At 54.3% G+C, this 20834-nt stretch overlaps 1 protein-coding gene across 1 annotated transcript in view; it reads left to right on the top strand.

The window, feature by feature from the left end:
* Positions 1 to 6491: 6491 nt before the first annotated feature.
* The window catches only part of nop14 (NOP14 nucleolar protein homolog (yeast)), a 72785-nt gene continuing 58442 nt past the window's right edge, over positions 6492 to 20834 (top strand). Inside the window, exon 1 of the mRNA XM_072515693.1 lies at positions 6492 to 6628. The gene's annotated coding sequence lies outside the window, so the exon portion shown is untranslated. The remainder of the gene's footprint in view (positions 6629 to 20834) is intronic.

Raw genomic sequence — 20834 nt, forward strand, 5'->3', positions numbered from 1 at the left:
AAAGGGCACTGGAAACAGATTCAAAATGGCATCAGAGAAATACTTGAAGGTGGAATATTTACAGTGCTACGGGCAAAGATCTGGGAAGCGGGACTAAGTGGGTGGATTTTTCAAAGAGTCAGCACGGTGGCATTGTAGTTGGCACAGTTGCTTCGCGGCTCCAGGGTCCCAGGTTCGATTCCCGGCTTGGGTCACCGTCTGTGCGGAGTCTGCACATTCTCCCCGTGTGTGCGTGGGTGTCCTCCGGGTGCTCCGGTTTCCCCCCACAGTCCAAAGATGTGCAGGTTAGATGGATTGGCCATGCTAAATTGCCCTTAGCGTCCAAAATTTCCCTTAGTGTTGTGTGGGGTTACTGGGTTATGGGGATAGGGTGGAGGTGTGGACCTTGGGTAGGGTGCTCTTTCCAAGAGCCGGTGCAGACTCTATGGGCCGAATGGCCTCCTTCTGCTCTGTAACTTCTATGAAATCTATGAAATCAATGCAGACACAATGAGCCACATTAACCTCCCTCACTGCAAGGACCATCAGTGCAGTAAGAGCCTAGGATTCTAGACTGAGGATAAAATCCAGGTGTTTTTTCAGGTATTCAATGCTGAATCACTGTGGAAGCAGGTCCCAAAAGGTACGAAGGATAATGACCCTAATGTTCTGCAACTTAATGTGAAAAATAGATTTTGTATTTATAAATCACCCTTCAGGAGCTCAGGACTTCCCAAAGCGCTGCACAGCCAATAAAGTACCTCTTGAAACCTGTCACTGTAGAAAACGCAGCACAGCAAGGTCCCACAAACAGCAATGTGCAATGACCAGATTAGAGGGACTGAGTTTCGGAGCCATGAGGTCATGTTGCAGTTGTACAAAACTCTGGTGCGGCCGCATTTGGAGTATTGTGTGCAATTCTGGTCGCCGCATTATAGGAAGGATGTGGAAGCATTGGAAAGGGTGCAGAGGAGATACACCAGAATGTTGCCTGGTATGGAGGGAAGATCTTATGAGGAAAGGCTGAGGGACTTGAGGCTGTTTTCGTTAGAGAGAAGGTTAAGAGGTGACTTAATTGAGGCATACAAGATGATCAGAGGATTGGATAGGGTGGACAACGAGAGCCTTTTTCCTCGGATGGTGATGTCTAACACGAGGGGACATAGCTTTAAATTGAGGGGAGATAGATATAGGACAGATGTCAGAGGTAGGTTCTTTACTCAGAGAGTAGTAAGGACGTGGAATGCCCTGCCTGCAACAGTAGTGGACTCGGCAGCACTAAGGGCATTCAAATGGTCATTGGATAGACATATGGACAATAAGGGAATAGTGTAGATGTTGGCTTTGTACTTTCCTTTTAGATTGACTCCCACTGTTCTGTTATGGATTTTCCTACAAGTAGCTGGGGGTTGGGGCTGGTTTAGCACAGTGGGCTAAATAGCTGGCTTGTAATGCAGAACAAGGCCAGCAGCGCGGGTTCAATTCCCGTACCGGCCTCCCCGAACTGGCGCCGGAATGTGGCGACTAGGGGCTTTTCACTGAAGCCTACTTGTGACAATAAGCGATTATTACTATTATAGCTCCTCTTTGGCCAGATCCTGTCTTATATTAAAATCGGCCTTTGGGCGGGATTTACTGACCAACCCACCGCGTGTTTTTTGATGGTGGAGGCGGCCCGGCAGCAGGATTTTCTGGTCCCGCCGGTGTCAGCTGGACTTTCCATTGACTGCACCCCTCGTCGTCGGGAAGCCCATGCGCCGTCCGTGGGACCGGAATATCACGCCGGCTTGAACAGCCGGTAAATTCCGCCCATTATTTCTGGTCCATCTTTGTCCTTTTCCATAACCACCTTAAAGGCAGCACGGTAGCATTGTGGATAGCACAATTGCTTCACAGCTCCAGGGTTCCAGGTTCGATTCCCGGCTTGGGTCACTGTCTGTGCGGAGTCTGCACATCCTCCCCGTGTCTGCGTGGGTTTCCTCCGGGTGCTCCGGTTTCCTCCCACACTCCAAAGATGTGCAGGTTAGGTGAATTGGACATAAAAAATTGCCGTTAGTGACATAAAAGGTTAGGAGGGGTTGTTGGGTTACGGGGATAGGGTGGAAGTGAGGGCTTAAGTGGGTCGGTGCAGACTCGATGGGCCGAATGGCCTCCTTCTACACTGTATGTGTGATAAACACCACTGGTCACACACTACGTGTATTACGGTACTGCCACTGTACTACAGTTAACACAGTAAATCCCAGCCTGCTGGCTCCTCCCAGCAGGCGGTGTATAAAAGTGTACGCTCTCCTGCGCTGCTTCCATTCTGGTTCCAGCTGCAGGAGGCTCAACATCTAGTGCAATAAAGCCTCAATAGTTTCACCATTTCGTCTCGTGGTCATTGATGGTACATCAATTTATTGCACTAGAATTTTAGAGATGAACGTCTTAATCAAGCCTGATCGCCTGGAGCTGAGCCCTCACACAGCCGATGCCACAGCCACTTTCGAGCACTGGCTAGCCTGCTTTGAAGGATACCTCGGAGCATCCACAGAAGCCCTCTCAGACCCGCAGAAGCTCCAGATCCTCTACTCATGGGTGAGCCCACAGGTTTTCCCCCTCATTCGGGACGCCCCCACCTACACGGAAGCGATGGCGCTACTAAAAGGACAGTACATCAGGACTGTGAATCAGGTGTTCACCAGGCACCTCCTGGCCACGAGACGGCAACTCCCGGGGGAGTCTCAGGACAATTTCTTGCGTGCTCTGCGGATACTTGGTAGGAACTGTAATTGCCAGGTAGTGTCGGCAGTCCAACACAGAATTGCTGATTAGAGACGCCTATGTCACGGGCATTAAGCCCAATTATGTTCGCCAGCGGTTATTGGAAGGGGGCACGCTCGACCTTACAGAGACTGTGCAGCACGCTAACTCCCTAGAAGTGGCCTCCCGCAATCTAGAGTCCTACACCTCCGACCGTGCGGCACCCTCGTGGGCGTCATGGGCCCCACCATCTTCCGACCCGGGTACGCCGCAAGCCTGCGCCGCGCGGCAGCCAGCTAACTCCCGTTTCCCATTCGCCAACCCATGCCCCGACATGACGTCTGCCACGGTCATCAAGGCCCTACATAGTACCTTCACCTTGTTCGGTTTCCCCACCTACATCCATAGCGATCAGGGATCCTCCTTCATGAGTGATGAGCTGTGTCAGTTCCTGCTCAGCAAGGGCATCACCTCGAGCAGGACGACCAGCTACAACCCCCGGGGAAACGGGCAGGTGGAGAGGAAGAACGCGACGGTCTGGAAGGCCGTCCTGCTGGCCCTTCGGTCTAGGAATCTCCGGTCTCCCGCTGGCAGGTGGTCCTCCCCGATGCGCTCCACTCCATCCGTTCGCTGCTGTGCACTGCTACTAATGAGACCCCTCACGAACGTGTGTTTGCCTTCCCTAGGAAGTCCACCTCCGGGGTCTCGCTCCCAACCTGGCTGACAGATCCTGGGCCCATCCTCCTCCGGAAGCATGCGAGGAGTATAAATTGGATCCCCTTGTCGAAAAAGTCCTCCTCCTCCATGCAAATACACAATACGCCTACGTAGCACATCATGACGGGCGACAGGACACAGTCTCCCTCCGGGACCTGGCACCCGCTGGGTCCCCACCCACAATCACCACGACCCCCGACCTGGTACCATCCCCTCCCCCTCCGGTTGCCCCCCCCGCCCCTGTGCCGTTCACCCTTCCACCAGCGACCCTCACTGCAGCTCCCACCCCAGCAGCATCTGTCCCCTCATCGGATCCACTACTGGGTGAAGAAGGAGAGGACAACACGCTCCTGGAGTCGCAGGTACCCACATCGGCGCCCACACCACAACCCGGACTGAGGCGATCACAGCGGAGGGTCACAGCCCCCGACAGACTCAATCTGTAACGTTGTTTTTCACCTTCGCTGGACTTTTTTTAAACAGGGGGTGAATGTGGTAAACACCACTGGTCACACACTACGTGTATTACGGTACTGCCACTGTACTACAGTTAACACAGTAAATCCCAGCCTGCTGGCTCCTCCCAGCAGGCGATGTATAAAAGTGTACGCTCTCCTGCGCTGCTCCCAGCTGCAGGAGGCTCAACATCGAGTGCAATAAAGCCTCAATAGTTTCACCATTTTGTCTCGTGGTCATTGGTGGTACATCAGTATGTTCCATGTAATGTGCAAACTCCACAAAGACAGTGACCCAGAGCTGGGATCGAACCTGGGACCCTCGGCGCCGTGAGACTGCAGTGCTAACCACTGCGCCACCGTGCTGCGCTGCAGCATTTATTTTTGATGAACATAGAAGTGCTGAAATATCTCCAACATACCTGCATTTCTGTAATTCTGGCCTATTTTGTGCATCACTGATTTTAATCGCTGCACCATTTTTGGCTGTGCCCCTGAGCTCTGGAATTCTCCCCCTATACAGTAAACGACAGAACCCTGAGGAGTATTGACAGGCAGAGGGGCCTGGGTGTACAGGTCCACAGGTCATAGAATCATAGAATTTACTACAAGGGTAGTGGGTGCCTGGAACATGTTGCCGGGGGAGGTGGTGGAAGCAGGTACGATAGTGAGTTTAAGGGGCGCCTTCACAAATACATGAATAGGGTGTGAATAGAGGGATATGGACTCCGGAAGTGCAGAAGGTTTTAGATTTGATGGGCAGCATGATTGGCACAGGATTGGAGGGCCAAAGGGTCTGCTCCTGTGCTGTACTGTACTTTGCTCTTTGTGAAGCTCTCCAAGATCAGGACCAGCTGGCAGAGGTATTCACGGACATCTTTAACCTGTCCCTACTCCACTCCGAGGTCCCCACCTGCTTCAAGAAGACCACCATCATACCGGTATCAAAGAAGAACCAGGCAACGTGCCTCAATGACTACCGACCAGTGGCCCTGACTTCAGTCGTAATGAAGTGCTTCGAGAGGTTGATCATGAAGCGCATCACCTCCATACTCCCAGAACGCCTTGATCCACTGCAATTCGCATACCGCTGCAACCGGTCCACATCAGACACCATTTCCCTGGCCCTACACTCATCCCTAGAGCACCTCGAAAACAAGGACTCCTACATTAGACTCCTATTTATTGACTACAGCTCTGCCTTCAACACCATAATCCCAGCCAAGCTCATATCAAAGCTCCAAAACCTAGGACTTGGCTCCCCACTCTGCAAATGGATCCTCGATTTTCTGACCAACAGACCACAATCATTAAGAATGAACAACAACACCTCCTCCACAATAGTCCTCAACACCGGCGCCCCGCAAGGCTGCGTACTTAGCCCCCTACTCTACTCCCTGTACACACACGACTGCGTGGCAAAACTTGGTTCCAACTCCATCTACAAGTTTGCTGACGATACGACCATAGTGGGCCGGGTCTCGAATAACGACGAGTCCGAATACAGGAGGGAGATAGAGAACCTAGTGGAGTGGTGTAGCAACAACAATCTCTCCCTCAATGCCAGCAAAACTAAAGAGCTGGTAATTGACTTCAGGAAGCAAAGTACTGTACACACCCCTGTCAGCATCAACGGGGCCGAGGTGGAGATGGTTAGCAGTTTCAAATTCCTAGGGGTGCACATCTCCAAAAATCTGTCCTGGTCCACCCACGTCGACGCTACCACCAAGAAAGCACAACAGCGCCTATACTTCCTCAGGAAACTAAGGAAATTTGGCATGTCCACATTAACCCTTACCAACTTTTACAGTTGCACCATAGAAAGCATCCTATCTGGCTGCATCACAGCCTGGTATGGCAACTGCTCGGCCCAAGACCGCAAGAAACTTCAGAGAGTCGTGAACACCGCCCAGTCCATCACACGGACCTGCCTCCCATCCATTGACTCCATCTACACCTCCCGCTGCCTGGGGAAAGCGGGCAGCATAATCAAAGACCCCCCCCCCCCCCCCCCCACCTGGCTTACTCACTCTTCCAATTTCTTCCATCGGGCAGGAGATACAGAAGTCTGAGAACACGCACGAACAGACTCAAAAACAGCTTCTTCCCCACTGTCACCAGACTCCTAAATGACCCTCTTATGGACTGACCTCATTAACACTACACCCTGTATGCTTCAGCCGATGCCAGTGCTTATGTAGTTACATTGTATATGTTGTGTTGCCCTATTATGTATTTTCTTTTATTCCCTTTTCTTCTCATGTACTTAATGATCTGTTGAGCTGCTCGCAGAAAAATACTTTTCACTGTACCTCGGTACACGTGACAATAAACAAATCCAATCCAATCCAAAGATGTTCCCTGAAATCTACTTCGAGATTGACTGAACTTTTGGTCACTTATCCCAACATCTCCTTATGTGTTAAATTTGAATGCTCCTGAAAAGTGCTTTGGGATGTTGAAGGCATTATAAAAATGCGAGTTGTGGTTTCTGCTCAGTCTGGGTGACTTGAGCCAGTTGCCAGCTTCCCCCCCCTTGCCCGCATCAAAGATGGCGGCGCTCGAATGAGCAGCGGCCCGGGAGCGGAAGCGCCTCCTCGGTCACGTGATCCAATTGTGACCTTTGACACGTGGCTGGAGCCGGTCTCGGGCCTTGCGCGTGGCGACTGGAGCGGGAGGTTCGCGGTCTCCGTGGTAACGGGTGCGTGGAGCGGACGGTCTCCCTGGTGACGGTGAGTGAGCGGCCTCAGGCCGGCGGGCGGTCCGTCTCCTCACCGGGATGGAGATCGGAGGAAGCTCAACCTGCACCTTCCTCCTCAACCTCATCCTCCCCCCCCCACCCCCCCCTCCATCCACCCCCCCCCACCCCCCCTCCATCCACCCCCCCCACCCCCTCCATCTCCCCCCCCACCCCCCCCTCCATCCACCCCCCCCACCCCCCCTCCATCCACCCCCCCCACCCCCCCCTCCATCCACCCCCCCACCCCTCCCCTCCACCCACCACCCCTCCCTCCATCCACCCCCACCCTCAGCCTCCCCCACCCCACCAGCCTCCCCCACCACCCCTCCACCTCCCCCTCCTGCCCCACCCATCCACCCCTCCCCTCCATCCACCCCCCACCCCTCCACCACCCCTCCACCCTCATCCCCCCTCCCCATCCATCCACCCCCACCCCTCCCTCCACCCCTCCTCCACCCCCACCTCCATCCATCCCCCCACCCACCCTCCATCCACCCCTCCTCACCCCTCCATCCATCCCCCCCCACCCCTCCATCCACCCCCCACCCCTCCATCCACCCCTCCCCTCCATCCCCCCACCCCTCCATCCATCCCCCCCCACCCCTCCATCCATCCCCCCCCACCCCTCCATCCATCCCCCCCCACCCCTCCATCCATCCCCCCCCACCCCTCCATCCATCCCCCCCCACCCCTCCATCCATCCCCCCCCACCCCTCCATCCATCCCCCCCCACCCCTCCATCCATCCCCCCCCACCCCTCCATCCATCCCCCCCCCCACCCCTCCATCCATCCCCCCCCACCCCTCCATCCATCCCCCCCCCACCCCTCCATCCATCCCCCCCCCACCCCTCCATCCATCCCCCCCCCCACCCCTCCATCCATCCCCCCCCCCACCCCTCCATCCATCCCCCCCCCCACCCCTCCATCCATCCCCCCCCCCCACCCCTCCATCCATCCCCCCCCCCACCCCTCCATCCATCCCCCCCCCACCCCTCCATCCATCCCCCCCCCACCCCTCCATCCATCCCCCCACCCCTCCATCCATCCCCCCCACCCCTCCATCCATCCCCCCCCACCCCTCCATCCATCCCCCCCCACCCCTCCATCCATCCCCCCCACCCCTCCATCCATCCCCCCCACCCCTCCATCCATCCCCCCCCACCCCTCCATCCATCCCCCCCCACCCCTCCATCCATCCCCCCCCACCCCTCCATCCATCCCCCCCACCCCTCCATCCATCCCCCCCCACCCCTCCATCCATCCCCCCCCCACCCCTCCATCCATCACCCCTCCATCCATCCCCCCCACATCCATCCCCCCCACATCCATCCCCCCCAACCCTCCATCCACACCCCCCCACCCCTCCATCCATCCCCCCCCACCCCTCCATCCATCCCCCCCCACCCCTCCATCCATCCCCCCCCACCCCTCCATCCATCCCCCCCCACCCCTCCATCCATCCCCCCCCACCCCTCCATCCATCCCCCCCCACCCCTCCATCCATCCCCCCCCACCCCTCCATCCATCCCCCCCCACCCCTCCATCCATCCCCCCCCACCCCTCCATCCATCCCCCCCCACCCCTCCATCCATCCCCCCCACCCCTCCATCCATCCCCCCCCACCCCTCCATCCATCCCCCCCCACCCCTCCATCCATCCCCCCCCACCCCTCCATCCATCCCCCCCACCCCTCCATCCATCCCCCCCACCCCTCCATCCATCCCCCCCACCCCTCCATCCATCCCCCCCACCCCTCCATCCATCCCCCCCACCCCTCCATCCATCCCCCCCACCCCTCCATCCATCCCCCCCCCCACGCCTCCATCCATCCCCCCCACCCCTCCATCCCCCACCCCTCCATCCATCCCCCCCCACCCCTCCATCCACCCCCACCCCTCCATCCATCCCCCCCCACCCCTCCATCCATCCCCCCCACCCCTCCATCCATCCCCCCCACCCCTCCATCCATCCCCCCCACCCCTCCATCCATCCCCCCCACCCCTCCATCCATCCCCCCCCACCCCTCCATCCATCCCCCCCCACCCCTCCATCCATCCCCCCCACCCCTCCATCCATCCCCCCCCACCCCTCCATCCATCCCCCCCCACCCCTCCATCCATCCCCCCCCACCCCTCCATCCATCCCCCCCCACCCCTCCATCCATCCCCCCCCACCCCTCCATCCATCCCCCCCCACCCCTCCATCCATCCCCCCCCACCCCTCCATCCATCCCCCCCCACCCCTCCATCCATCCCCCCCCACCCCTCCATCCATCCCCCCCACCCCTCCATCCATCCCCCTCCATCCGTCCCCCCCCACCCCTCCATCCATCCCCCCCACCCCTCCATCCATCCCCCCCACCCCTCCATCCATCCCCTCCATCCATCCCCCCCCACCCCTCCATCCATCCCCCCCCACCCCTCCATCCATCCCCCCCCACCCCTCCATCCATCCCCCCCACCCCTCCATCCATCCCCCCCCACCCCTCCATCCATCCCCCCCCCACCCCTCCATCCATCCCCCCCCACCCCTCCATCCATCCCCCCCCCACCCCTCCATCCATCCCCCCCACCCCTCCATCCATCCGCCCCCACCCCTCCATCCATCCCCCCCCATCCATCCCCCCCCATCCATCCCCCCACATCCATCCCCCCCCACCCCTCCATCCATCCTCCCCCATCCATCCCCCCCCACCCCTCCATCCATCCCCCCCCACCCCTCCATCCATCCCCCCCCACCCCTCCATCCATCCCCCCCCACCCCTCCATCCATCCCCCCCCCCTCCATCCATCCCCTCCCCCTCCATCCATCCCCCCCCCCTCCATCCATCCCCCCCCACCCCTCCATCCATCCCCCCCCACCCCTCCATCCATCCCCCCCCACCCCTCCATCCATCCCCCCCACCCCTCCATCCATCCCCCCCCACCCCTCCATCCATCCCCCCCCACCCCTCCATCCATCCCCCCCCACCCCTCCATCCATCCCCCCCCACCCCTCCATCCATCCCACCCCACCCCTCCATCCATCCCCCCCCACCCCTCCATCCATCCCCCCCCACCCCTCCATCCATCCCCCCCACCCCTCCATCCATCCCCCCCACCCCTCCATCCATCCCCCCCCACCCCTCCATCCATCCCCCCCCACCCCTCCATCCATCCCCCCCACCCCTCCATCCATCCCCCCCCACCCCTCCATCCATCCCCCCCCACCCACCCCTCCATCCATCCCCCCCCACCCCTCCATCCATCCCCCCCCCACCCCTCCATCCATCCCCCCCCACCCCTCCATCCATCCCCCCCACCCCTCCATCCATCCCCCCCCACCCCTCCATCCATCCCCCCCCACCCCTCCATCCATCCCCCCCCACCCCTCCATCCATCCCCCCCCACCCCTCCATCCATCCCCCCCCATCCCCCATCCATCTCCCCCCCCCCATCCCCCCATCCATCTCCCCCCCCCCATCCCCCCATCCATCTCCCCCCCCATCCCCCCATCCATCTCCCCCCCCCATCCCCCCATCCATCTCCCCATCCCCCCATCCATCTCCCCATCCCCCCATCCATCTCCCCCCCCATCCCCCCATCCATCTCCCCCCATCCATCTCCCCCCATCCCCCCATCCATCTCCCCCCCATCCCCCCATCCATCTCCCCCCCCATCCCCCCATCCATCTCCCCCCCCATCCCCCCATCCATCTCCCCCCCCATCCCCCCATCCATCTCCCCCCCCATCCCCCCATCCATCTCCCCCCCCATCCCCCCATCCATCTCCCCCCCCATCCCCCCATCCATCTCCCCCCCCATCCCCCCATCCATCTCCCCCATCCATCTCCCCCCCCATCCCCCTCCCCCCCCCCATCCCCCTCCCCCCCCATCCCCCCATCCATCCATCTCCCCCCCCATCCATCCCTCCCCCCATCCATCCCCCCCCCCCATCCCTCCCCCCCCCCATCCATCCCTCCCTCCCCCCCCCATCCATCCCTCCCCCATCCATCCCTCCCCCATCCATCCCTCCCCCCATCCATCCCTCCCCCCATCCATCCCTCCCCCCATCCATCCCTCCCCCCATCCATCCCTCCCCCCATCCATCCCTCCCCCCATCCATCCCTCCCCCCATCCATCCCTCCCCCCATCCATCCCTCCCCCCATCCATCCCTCCCCCCATCCATCCCTCCCCCCATCCATCCCTCCCCCCATCCATCCCTCCCCCCATCCATCCCTCCCCCCATCCATCCCTCCCCCCATCCATCCCTCCCCCCATCCATCCCTCCCCCCATCCATCCCTCCCCCCATCCATCCCTCCCCCCATCCATCCCCCCCCCCCATCCATCCAGAGTGTGGGTCAGGGGCAAACCCCTAATCCAGCTCCTCGCCTGCTCCAAAAAACTTAATTCAAATTGAATCCAATTCATGGTCCCCCACAAGAGAGACATACCAGATCTGAACCCAAGGCTCAATCTACATTACACTTGATCTTTGCCAAAAGGCCGAGAAGCGGTAAAGAAGGCTAAGAACTCGCCTGGTGCCGAGACGGGTGCTAACTGTGTGACGCCCACAAGGCGGCCCCTTATATACGGCTCCCAGGTGGGCGGAGGCGGAGTCCCCCAGGGTTCCAAGCCCGGTCTTAAAGGGGACATCACCTTACATAATGACAAGGGTACAGTAGTACAGTAACCGTTCATCACAATGGCCTCCTGCATTGTAAATTCTATGACTCCAGTCCTCCCTCACCTCCACCCTCCCTCATCTCCATCCCTATCCTCAACCTATCCTGCCCACCCTCAACCTCACCTCAAAAAGGGAGGTAGAGAGAAAACAGGGAACTAAGTGAGCCCAACTTATCAAGGATTCCATAGCACAACTTTTGGAAAGCAATGGTGTAATTAGATAAAGTCAGCATGGACTTACGATAACCATACTTGACTAATCGACTGGAATTCTTTGGAGATGTAACGAGTAGAGTTGACCAGGGCGAACCGGTGGATGTGGTTTATTTAGACTTTCAGAAGGCTTTCAACAAGGTCTCACAGCAGATTCCACAGTAACTTCATTGCAGTGTTAATGTAAGCCTACTTGTGACACTAAAAAAGATTATTAATATGTAAAGTTAAAGTGCATGCGATTGCGGGTAGTGTCATGAGATGGATAGAAAGCTGGTTAGCAGACAAGAAGCAAAAAGTTGGAATAAATGGGTCGTTTTCTGATTGGCAGACAGTGATTGTGGGGTACAACAGAGACCCGTGTTAGGACCCAACTGTACACATTATATATTAATGATTTGGATGAGGGAACTAAATGTATTATCTCCAAATTTGCAGATGATACAAAGTTGGGTGGGAGGGTGAGCTATGAGGAGGATGCAGAGATGCTTCAGCGGGATTTGGACAGGCTGAGTGAGTGGGCAGATGTAATATAACATGGATAAATGTGAGGTTATTGGCTTCGGTAGCAAAAATAGAAAGGCAGATTATTATTTGAATGGGTGTAAATTGAGAGAGGTGGATACTCAGCGAGACCTTGGTGTCCTCGTGCATCAGTTGCTGAAAGTAAGCACGCAGGTGCAGCAGACAGTAGAGGAGGCAAATGGTATGTTATAATAATATAATAATTTTTATTGTCACAAGTAGGCTTACATTAACACTGCAATGTTGGCCTTCATAGCAAGAGGATTTGATTATAGGAATAAGGATGTTTTACTGCAATTATGTAGGGTACTGGTGAGGCCACACCTGGAGTATTGTGGAGTGCAGCGAAGGTTTACCAGGCTGATTCCTGGGATAGCTGGACTGCCAAATGACATAGAATATAGAATTTACAGTGCAGAAGGAGGCCATTCGGCCCATCGAGTCTGCACCGGCCCTTGGAAAGAGCACCCCACTTAAGCCTCACACCTCCACCCTATCCCCGTAACCCAGTACTAAATTGGTTAGGTTTATATTCATTGGAGTTTAGAAAAGTCAGAGGGGATCTCAGGGAAACTTATAAAATTCTAACCGGATTAGACCGGGTAGATTCAGAAAGAATGTTCCCGATGGTGGAGGAGTCCAGAACTAGGAGTCATAGTTTGAGGATAAGGGGTAAACCTTTTAGGACTTAGGTGAGGAGAATTTCTTCACCCAGAGAGTGGTGAATCTGTGGAATTTGCTCGCATAGAAAGTAGTTGAGGCCAAAACATTGGGTAATTTCAAGAAGGAATTAGATATAGCTCTTGAGGCAAAGGAGATGAAGGGATATGGGTGGGGGAGGCAGGAACAGGGTATTGAACTTGATGATCAGCCATGACCAAATGAATGGCAGAGCAGGCTCCTCCTGCTTCTATTTTGTATGTTTCTAACCCTCACCTCCATCTTCAACTTGCCCTCTCCTCAACCTATGCTCATCCCTCCCTCAACCTCACCTCCATCCTTACCTCAACTCATCTTCTCCTCAACCTCACCTCCCACCTGATCTCATCTCTCGCTGCCTTACAACAATCCATTCCTCACCCCATTCCCCAACACACCACCTTGTCCCTCGCCTCATTTCCCCACCTTTGCCCCATTCCCCACTCACCACCTTGTCCCTCATCCCGTTTCCCACCCTCACCCCGTTTCCCACCCTCACCCCGTTTCCCACCCTCACCCCGTTTCCCACCCTCACCCCGTTTCCCACCCTCACCCCGTTTCCCACCCTCACCCCGTTTCCCACCCTCACCCCGTTTCCCACCCTCACCCCGTTTCCCACCCTCACCCCGTTTCCCACCCTCACCCCGTTTCCCACCCTCACCCCGTTTCCCACCCTCACCCCGTTTCCCACCCTCACCCCGTTTCCCACCCTCACCCCGTTTCCCACCCTCACCCCGTTTCCCACCCTCACCCCGTTTCCCACCCTCACCCCGTTTCCCACCCTCACCCCGTTTCCCACCCTCACCCCGTTTCCCACCCGTGCCTCATCTAACCCCAACCCCATTCCACTTCACCCTCATTCACCACCTCCCCTCATACCCACTCTACGCCCCACCATTCTCCACCCGCACTTTCACCCTCATCTTCACCCCTTACCCATCTCCTCGCCCCTCTATCCTTCCCTCCACACCCCTAAATACTACTGCACCCACACTCACTCATTCCATCCCCTGCCGGTGGTGTGCTGCTGCCTTCCCTAGCTACTGACTCCTTTCCTCTCCCTGGTAACAGTCTGAGATTAACTCAGTCTATTTGCAGCTTTGTTTTCACATTTGATCCTGAGGTGAGCTTCCAACCTCCTGTTCATGCCTGTACCAAAACTGCCTATTTCCACCTCCGTATTATCCCGACTTTGTTCCTGCCTCAGCTCGAAACGCACTCTGGCTGGTCTCCTAAATGCTACCCTAGGTGAGGTCATCCAAAATGCTGCTGTCCATGTCTTAACTTGCAGCAAGTCCCGTTCCCCTATCATCCCGGTGCTTGCTGACTTATATTGCCTCACAAGTAATGTCCTGACTTTGAATTTCTCATCTTTACTTCAAATCACTCCATTTCCCAAAAGGAGAAAGCCTAAATCCTTCCAACCCCACAACCCTCCAAGATATCTGCATTTCTCTAATATTGTCCCCTGTGTATTCCTAATTATAATCACTTCATTAATATGGTGGCTATGCCTTCAGTTTCTGAGCCCCAACCTCAAGAGTTCCCTCCCGACACCTCTCCTCCTCTTTGCCTCCCTTTCCTTGTGTCATCTTAACTAATAGCTCCTTATGTGATTTGGTGCCATACTTTGTTTTATAATACTCCTATGAAGCATTAAGGTAGACAAGTCCCCTGGGCCGGATGGGATATATCTCAGGTTATTGTGGGAGGCAAAAAGAGGCTTATGTAAAGATGAGACATGAAGGTTCAGTTGGGGCGCTCGAGAGTTACAAGTTAGCTAGGAAGGACCTAAAGAGAGAGCTAAGAAGAGCCAGGAGGGGACATGAGAAGTCTTTGGCAGGTAGGTTCAAGGATAACCCTAAAGCTTTCTATAGATATGTCAGGAATAAAAGAATGACTAGGGTAAGAGTAGGGCCAGTCAAGGACAATAGTGGGAAGATGTGCATGGAGTCCGAGGAGATAGGAGAGGTGCTAAATGAATATTTTTCGTCAATATTCACACAGGAAAAAGACAATGTTGTCGAGGAGAATACTGAGATTCAGGCTACTAGACTAGAAGGGCTTGAGGTTCATAAGGAGGAGGTGTTAGCCATTCTGGAAAGGGTGAAAATAGATACGTCCCCTGGGCTGGATGGGATTTGTCCTAGGATTCTCTGGGAAGCTAGGGAGGAGATTGCTGAGCCTTTGGCTTTGATCTTTAAGTCATCTTTGTCTACAGGAATAGTGCCAGAAGACTGGAGGATAGCAAATGTTGTCCCCTTGTTCAAGAAGGGGAGTAGAGACAACCCCGGTAACTATAGACCAGTGAGCCTTACTTCTGTTGTGGGCAAAGTCTTGGAAAGGTTTATAAGAGATAGGATGTATAATCATCTGGAAAGGAATAATTTGATTCGAGATAGTCAACACGGTTTTGTGAAGGGTAGGTCGTGCCTCACAAACCTTATTGAGTTCTTTGAGAAGGTGACCTAACAGGTGGATGAGGGTAAAGAAGTTGATGTGGTGTAAATGGATTTCAGTAAAGCGTTTGATAAGGTTCCCCACAGATGGTTACTGCAGAAAATATGGACGCGTGGGATTCAGGGTGATTTAGCAGTTTGGATCAGAGATTGGCTAGCTGTAAGAAGACAGAGGGTGGTGGGTGATGGGAAATATTCAGACTGGAGTCCAGTTACTAGTGGTGTACCACAAGGATCTGTTTTGAGGCCACTGCTGTTTGTCATTTTTATAAATGACCTGGAGGAGGCGTAGAAGGATGGGTGAGTAAATTTGCAGATGACACTAACTCGGTGGAGTTGTGGACAGTGCGGAAGGATATTACAAGTTACAGAGGGACATAGATAAGCTGCAGCGCTGGGCTGAGAGGTGGCAAATGGAGTTTAATGCAGATAAGTGTGAGGTGATTCATTTTGGAAGGAATAACAGGAAGACAAGAGTACTGGGCTAATGGTAAGATTCTTGGTAGTGTGGATGAGCAGAGAGATCTCGGTGTCCATGTACATAGATCCGTGAAAGTTGCCACCCAGGCTGAGAGGGTTGTTAAGAAGGCGTACGGTGTGTTAGCTTTTATTGGTAGAGGAATTGAGTTTCGGAGCCATGAGGTCATGTTGCAGCTGTACAAAACTGGTGCAGCTGCATTTGGAGTAGTGCGTGCAATTCTGGTCGCCGCATTATAGGAAGGATGTGGAAGCATTGGAAGCAGAGGAGATTTACCAGAATGTTGCCTGGTATGGAGGGAAGATATTATGAGGAAAGGCTGAGGGACTTCAGGCTATTTTCGTTAGAGAGAAGAAGGTTAAGAGGTGACTTAATTGAGGCATACAAGATGATCAGAGGATTAGATAGGGTGGACAGTGAGAGCCTTTTTCCTCGGATGGTGATGTCTAGCACGAGGGGACATAGCTTTAAATTGAGGGGAGATAGATATAGGACAGATGTCAGAGGTAGGTTCTTTACTCAGAGAGTAGTAAGGGTGTGCAATGCCCTGCCTGCAACAATAGTGGACTCGCCAACACTAAGGGCATTCAAATGGTCATTGGATAGACATATGGACGATCAGGGAATAGTGTAGATGGGCTTTAGAGTGGTTTCACAGATCAGCGCAACATCGAGGGCCGAAGAGCCTATACTGCCCTGTAAGGTTCTAAGAGAGGCATAGCTGGGGCCTTAACAGATATCTTTGCATCATCTTTGACCACAGGCGAGGTTCCAGAGGACTGGAGAATAGCCAGTGTTGTCCTTTTGGTTAATGAAATGAAATGAAATGAAAATCGCTTATTGTCACAAGTAGGCTTCAAATGAAGTTACTGTGAAAAGCCCCTAGTCGCCACATTCTGGCGCCTGTTCGGGGAGGCTGGATACGGGAATTGAACCGTGCTGCTGGCCTGCCTTGGTCTGCTTTCAAAGCCAGCGATTTGGGTAATTATAGGCCGGTGAGCCTGACGTCAGTGGTGGGGACGCTGTTGGAGAAGATACTGAGAGACAGGATTTATTCACATTTGGAAGCGAATGGACGTGTTAATGATGGGCAACATGGTTTTGTGCTGGGAAGGTCATGTCTTGATAGTTTTTTGAGGAATGGACAAAATTAATTGACGAGGGACAGGCTGTGGATGTTGGCTACATGGACTTTAGTAACACATTTGACAAGATCCTCATGGCTGACCGGTACAAAAGGTAAAGTCGCATGGGATTCGGGTGTGCTAGCTAGATGGATAAAGAACTGGCTTGGCAGGTGACAGAGTAACAGTGGAAGGGAGTTTTTCAGAATGGAAATCTGTAACTAGTGGTGTTCCAGGACAACTGTTGTTTGTAATATATATAAATGATCTGGAGAAAAATGTAGATGGTCTGATTAGCAAGTTTGCAGATGACACTAAGATAGGTGGAGATAGTGATGGGGACTGTCAGAGAATACAGCAGAATATAGATAGATTGGAGATTTGGGCAGAGAAATGGCAGATGGAGTTCAATTCGGACAAATGTGAGGGGATGCATTTTGGAAGATCCAATTCAGGTGTGAATTATACAGTAAATGGCAGAACCCTTAGGAGCATTGACATACAGAGGGATCTGGGCATTCAGGTCCATAGTTCCATGAAAGGGCAATGCAGGTCGATAAGGTGGTCAAGAAGGCATATGGCATGCTTACCTTCACCGGCCGGGGCATTGAGTACGATAGTTGGCAGGTCATGTTACAGTTGTATAAAATTTTAGTTAGGCCACATTTGGAATATTGCGTGCAGTTTTGGTTGCCACACTGCCAGAAGGACGTGAATGCTTTGGAGAGAGTGAAAAGAAGGTTTACCAGGTTGTTGCCTAGTCTGGGGGGTGCTAGCTATGAGGAGAGGTTGAATACATACATAGATACATAGAAGATAGAATAAACTCGGATTGTTTTCATTGGAAAGACGGAGGCTGAGGGCAGACCTGATTGAGGTCCACAAAATTATGAGCGGTATAGATGGGGTCAGTGGTCAGAAGTTTTTTCCCGGGGTGCTAGACTCAATTACAAGAGGGCACAGGCTCAAGGTGAGAGGGGGAAAGTTTAGGGAAGCTGTGCGGGGAAAGTTTTTCACGCAAATGGTGGTGGATGCCCGGAACGTGTTGCCAGTGGAGGTGGTGGAGGCAAGCACGATAGCAACATTTAAGATGTATCTTGATAGACACATGAATGGGCGGGGAATGGAGGGACACGGATCATTTGGGCAAAAAGTAGTAGGTCTAAATAAGGAATCTGGATCGGTGCAGGCTTGGCGGGCCGAAGGGCCTGTTCCTGTGCTGTGATGTTCTTTGTTCTTTGAAGCACTTTACAGAAAAGTAAATTATTGTTATTAACATAGAGTTTGTTGAAGATCTGGGAGCCCCAATCGGGCTCTTTGAAGTAGTGGTGGGATTGGAGGCTATGCAGTCGGGCAAGGCCCCGGGGCCGGATGGATACCCAGTGGAATTCTATAAGAGGTTTTCTGGGGTGCTGGGGCACTTGCTGGTTAGGGCGTTTAATGAGGCTAGGGAGCGAGGTGTCCTTCCCCCAATGATGTCACAGGCTTCGATTTCCCTGATTCTGAAGCTGGAGAAGGACCCAGAACAATGCAGGCCGTACAGGCCAATCTCCCTTCTGAATGTAGACGTCAAATTGCTGGCCAAGATTTTCACCTCGAGAATAGAAGAGTGTGTCCCAGGGGTGATGGGGGAGGACCAGACATGATTTGTCAAAGGAAGGCAGTTAACGGCCAATGTTAGAATGTTATTATGATGCCCTCCGAAGGGAGGGAGGTGGAGGTAGTGGTCGCTATGGAGATGGAAAAGGCCTTCGACCCGGTGGAGTGGAATTATTTGTGGGAGATCCTGGGGCGGTTTGGGTTTGGGCAGGGCTTTGTAGACTGGGTCCGGTTGTTGTACCAGGCACCGACTGCGAGTGTGCGGACAAACCGAGTGAGCTCGGAGCTTAGACTACACCGGGCGATGGGGCAGGGATGTCCACTCTCTCCACTGCTGTTTGCCTTGGCTATAGGGGCTTTGCACAGTAACTTCATCAAAGCCTACTTGTGACAATAAGCGATTATTATATTATTATTATAGAGCAGTTGGCTTTGGCGCTGAGAGTGTCAAAGGACTGGAAGGGGTTAGTCCGAGGGTGGAAGGGGGGGAGGGTTTGGAGTACAGGGTCTCGTTATATGTGGGCGACCTACTCCTGTATATTTCTGACCCACTAGGGGGAATGGGAGAGATTGTGGATCTTGGGGAATTTGGACTGTTCTCGGGGTATAAATTGAACACGGGTAAGAGTGCAAAGGGGCAGGAGAGGAGACGGTGGAGGTCCCATTTAAAGTGGTGAGAGGTTTTTTTTGATACTTGGGAATCCAGGTGGCACGGGGATGGGAGCAGTTACATAAATTAAATCTGGCCCGGTTCGTTGGGCAAATGAAGGAAGACTTTCGGAGGTGGGACACGCTCCTGTTGTCACTGGCGAGGAAGGTACAAAAACCGTAAAGGCAACAGTTCTCGTGAGATTTTTCTTTGTTTTCCAGTGACTCCCTATTTTTATCCCAAAAGCTCTTTTCAAGAGGGCCAATGTGGTGATGATCTCTGTGTTTGTGTGGGCGGGTAAAACCCCGCGAGTAAGGAAGGTGCTGTTGGAGCGGGGTTTGGGGTGGGGGTGGCTGGCCGGCCTAACCGAGCTTCAGGGATTATTATTGGGCGGCAAATATAGCCACGACCAGGAAGTGGGGGAGGGGTAGGTATGGGAGCGGGTGGAGGCGGCATTATGTAAGGGCACAAGTTTAGGGGCATTGGTAATGGCACCTCTGCCGTTGAGGCGGGTTCGGTACTACACAAGCGCGATGGTGGTGGCGGCTCTGAGAGTTTGGGGACAGTGGTGGAAGCATATGGGAGTGGAGGAAGCGTCAGTGTGGGCTCCACTTTGTGGGAACCACCGGTTTGTGCTGGGGAAGTTGAATGGGGGGTTTCGGAGGTGGCAGAGAGCAGGGATTGAGAGGTTGGGGGACCTGTTTATTGATGGGAGCTTTCCATGTTGAGAGGATCTGGAGGAGGAGTTTGAACTACAAGGAGAGAATGGGTTTCGTTATCTGCAGGTGAGGGGACAATGTAGTTTCAAAAACGGGAGTGGGGGAAAGGGAAGGTCTCGGAAATTTATAAAGAGATCATGGAGTGGGAGGGAATCCAGATGGGGAGGTAAAGCGCAAGTGGGAAGATGAGCTGGGTAAGGAGCTAGAGGCAGGTCTATGGCAGGATGCTCTGAGTAGAGGCACCACGTCCTCATCATATGCCAGGCTCAGCCTGATACAATTGTTTTTTTTTTTTAATAATATTTTATTGAAAATTTTTGGTCAACCAACACAGTACATTGTGCATCCTTTACACAACATTGTAACAATACAGATAATAATGACCTTTTTTAAATTTAAACAAAAACAACAACAAATAAATAAATATTAAATAACAAAAAATTAAAAATAAAAACTAGCCCTAATTGGCAACTGCCTTGTCTCAGGCCACACCCCCCCCCCCCCCCATCTCCCCCCATCCCCCCCCCCCCAAGTCCTGGGCCGCTGCTGCTGCCTTCTTTGTTCTCCCCTATCTATCTTTCCGCAAGATATTCGACGAACGGTTGCCACCGCCTAGTAAACCCTTGAGCCGACCCCCTTAGGACGAACTTAATCCGCTCTAACTTTATGAACCCCGCCATATCATTTATCCAGGTCTCCACCCCCGGGGGCTTGGCTTCTTTCCACATTAGCAATATTCTGCGCCGGGCTACTAGGGACGCAAAGGCCAAAACATCGGCCTCTTTCGCCTCCTGCACTCCCGGTTCTTGTGCAACCCCAAATATAGCCAACCCCCAGCTTGGTTCGACCCGGACTCCTACTACTTTCGAAAGCACCTTTGTCACCCCCATCAAAAACCCCTGTAGTGCCGGGCATGACCAAAACATATGGGTATGATTCGCTGGGCTTCTCGAGCACCTCGCACACCTATCCTCCACCCCAAAAAATTTACTGAGCCGTGTTCCAGTCATATGTGCCCTGTGTAATACCTTAAACTGAATCAGGCTTAGCCTGGCGCACGAGGACGA

Source organism: Scyliorhinus torazame, chromosome 9 (assembly GCF_047496885.1).
Source record: "Scyliorhinus torazame isolate Kashiwa2021f chromosome 9, sScyTor2.1, whole genome shotgun sequence".
In the NCBI taxonomy this organism is placed as follows: Eukaryota; Metazoa; Chordata; class Chondrichthyes; order Carcharhiniformes; family Scyliorhinidae; genus Scyliorhinus; species Scyliorhinus torazame.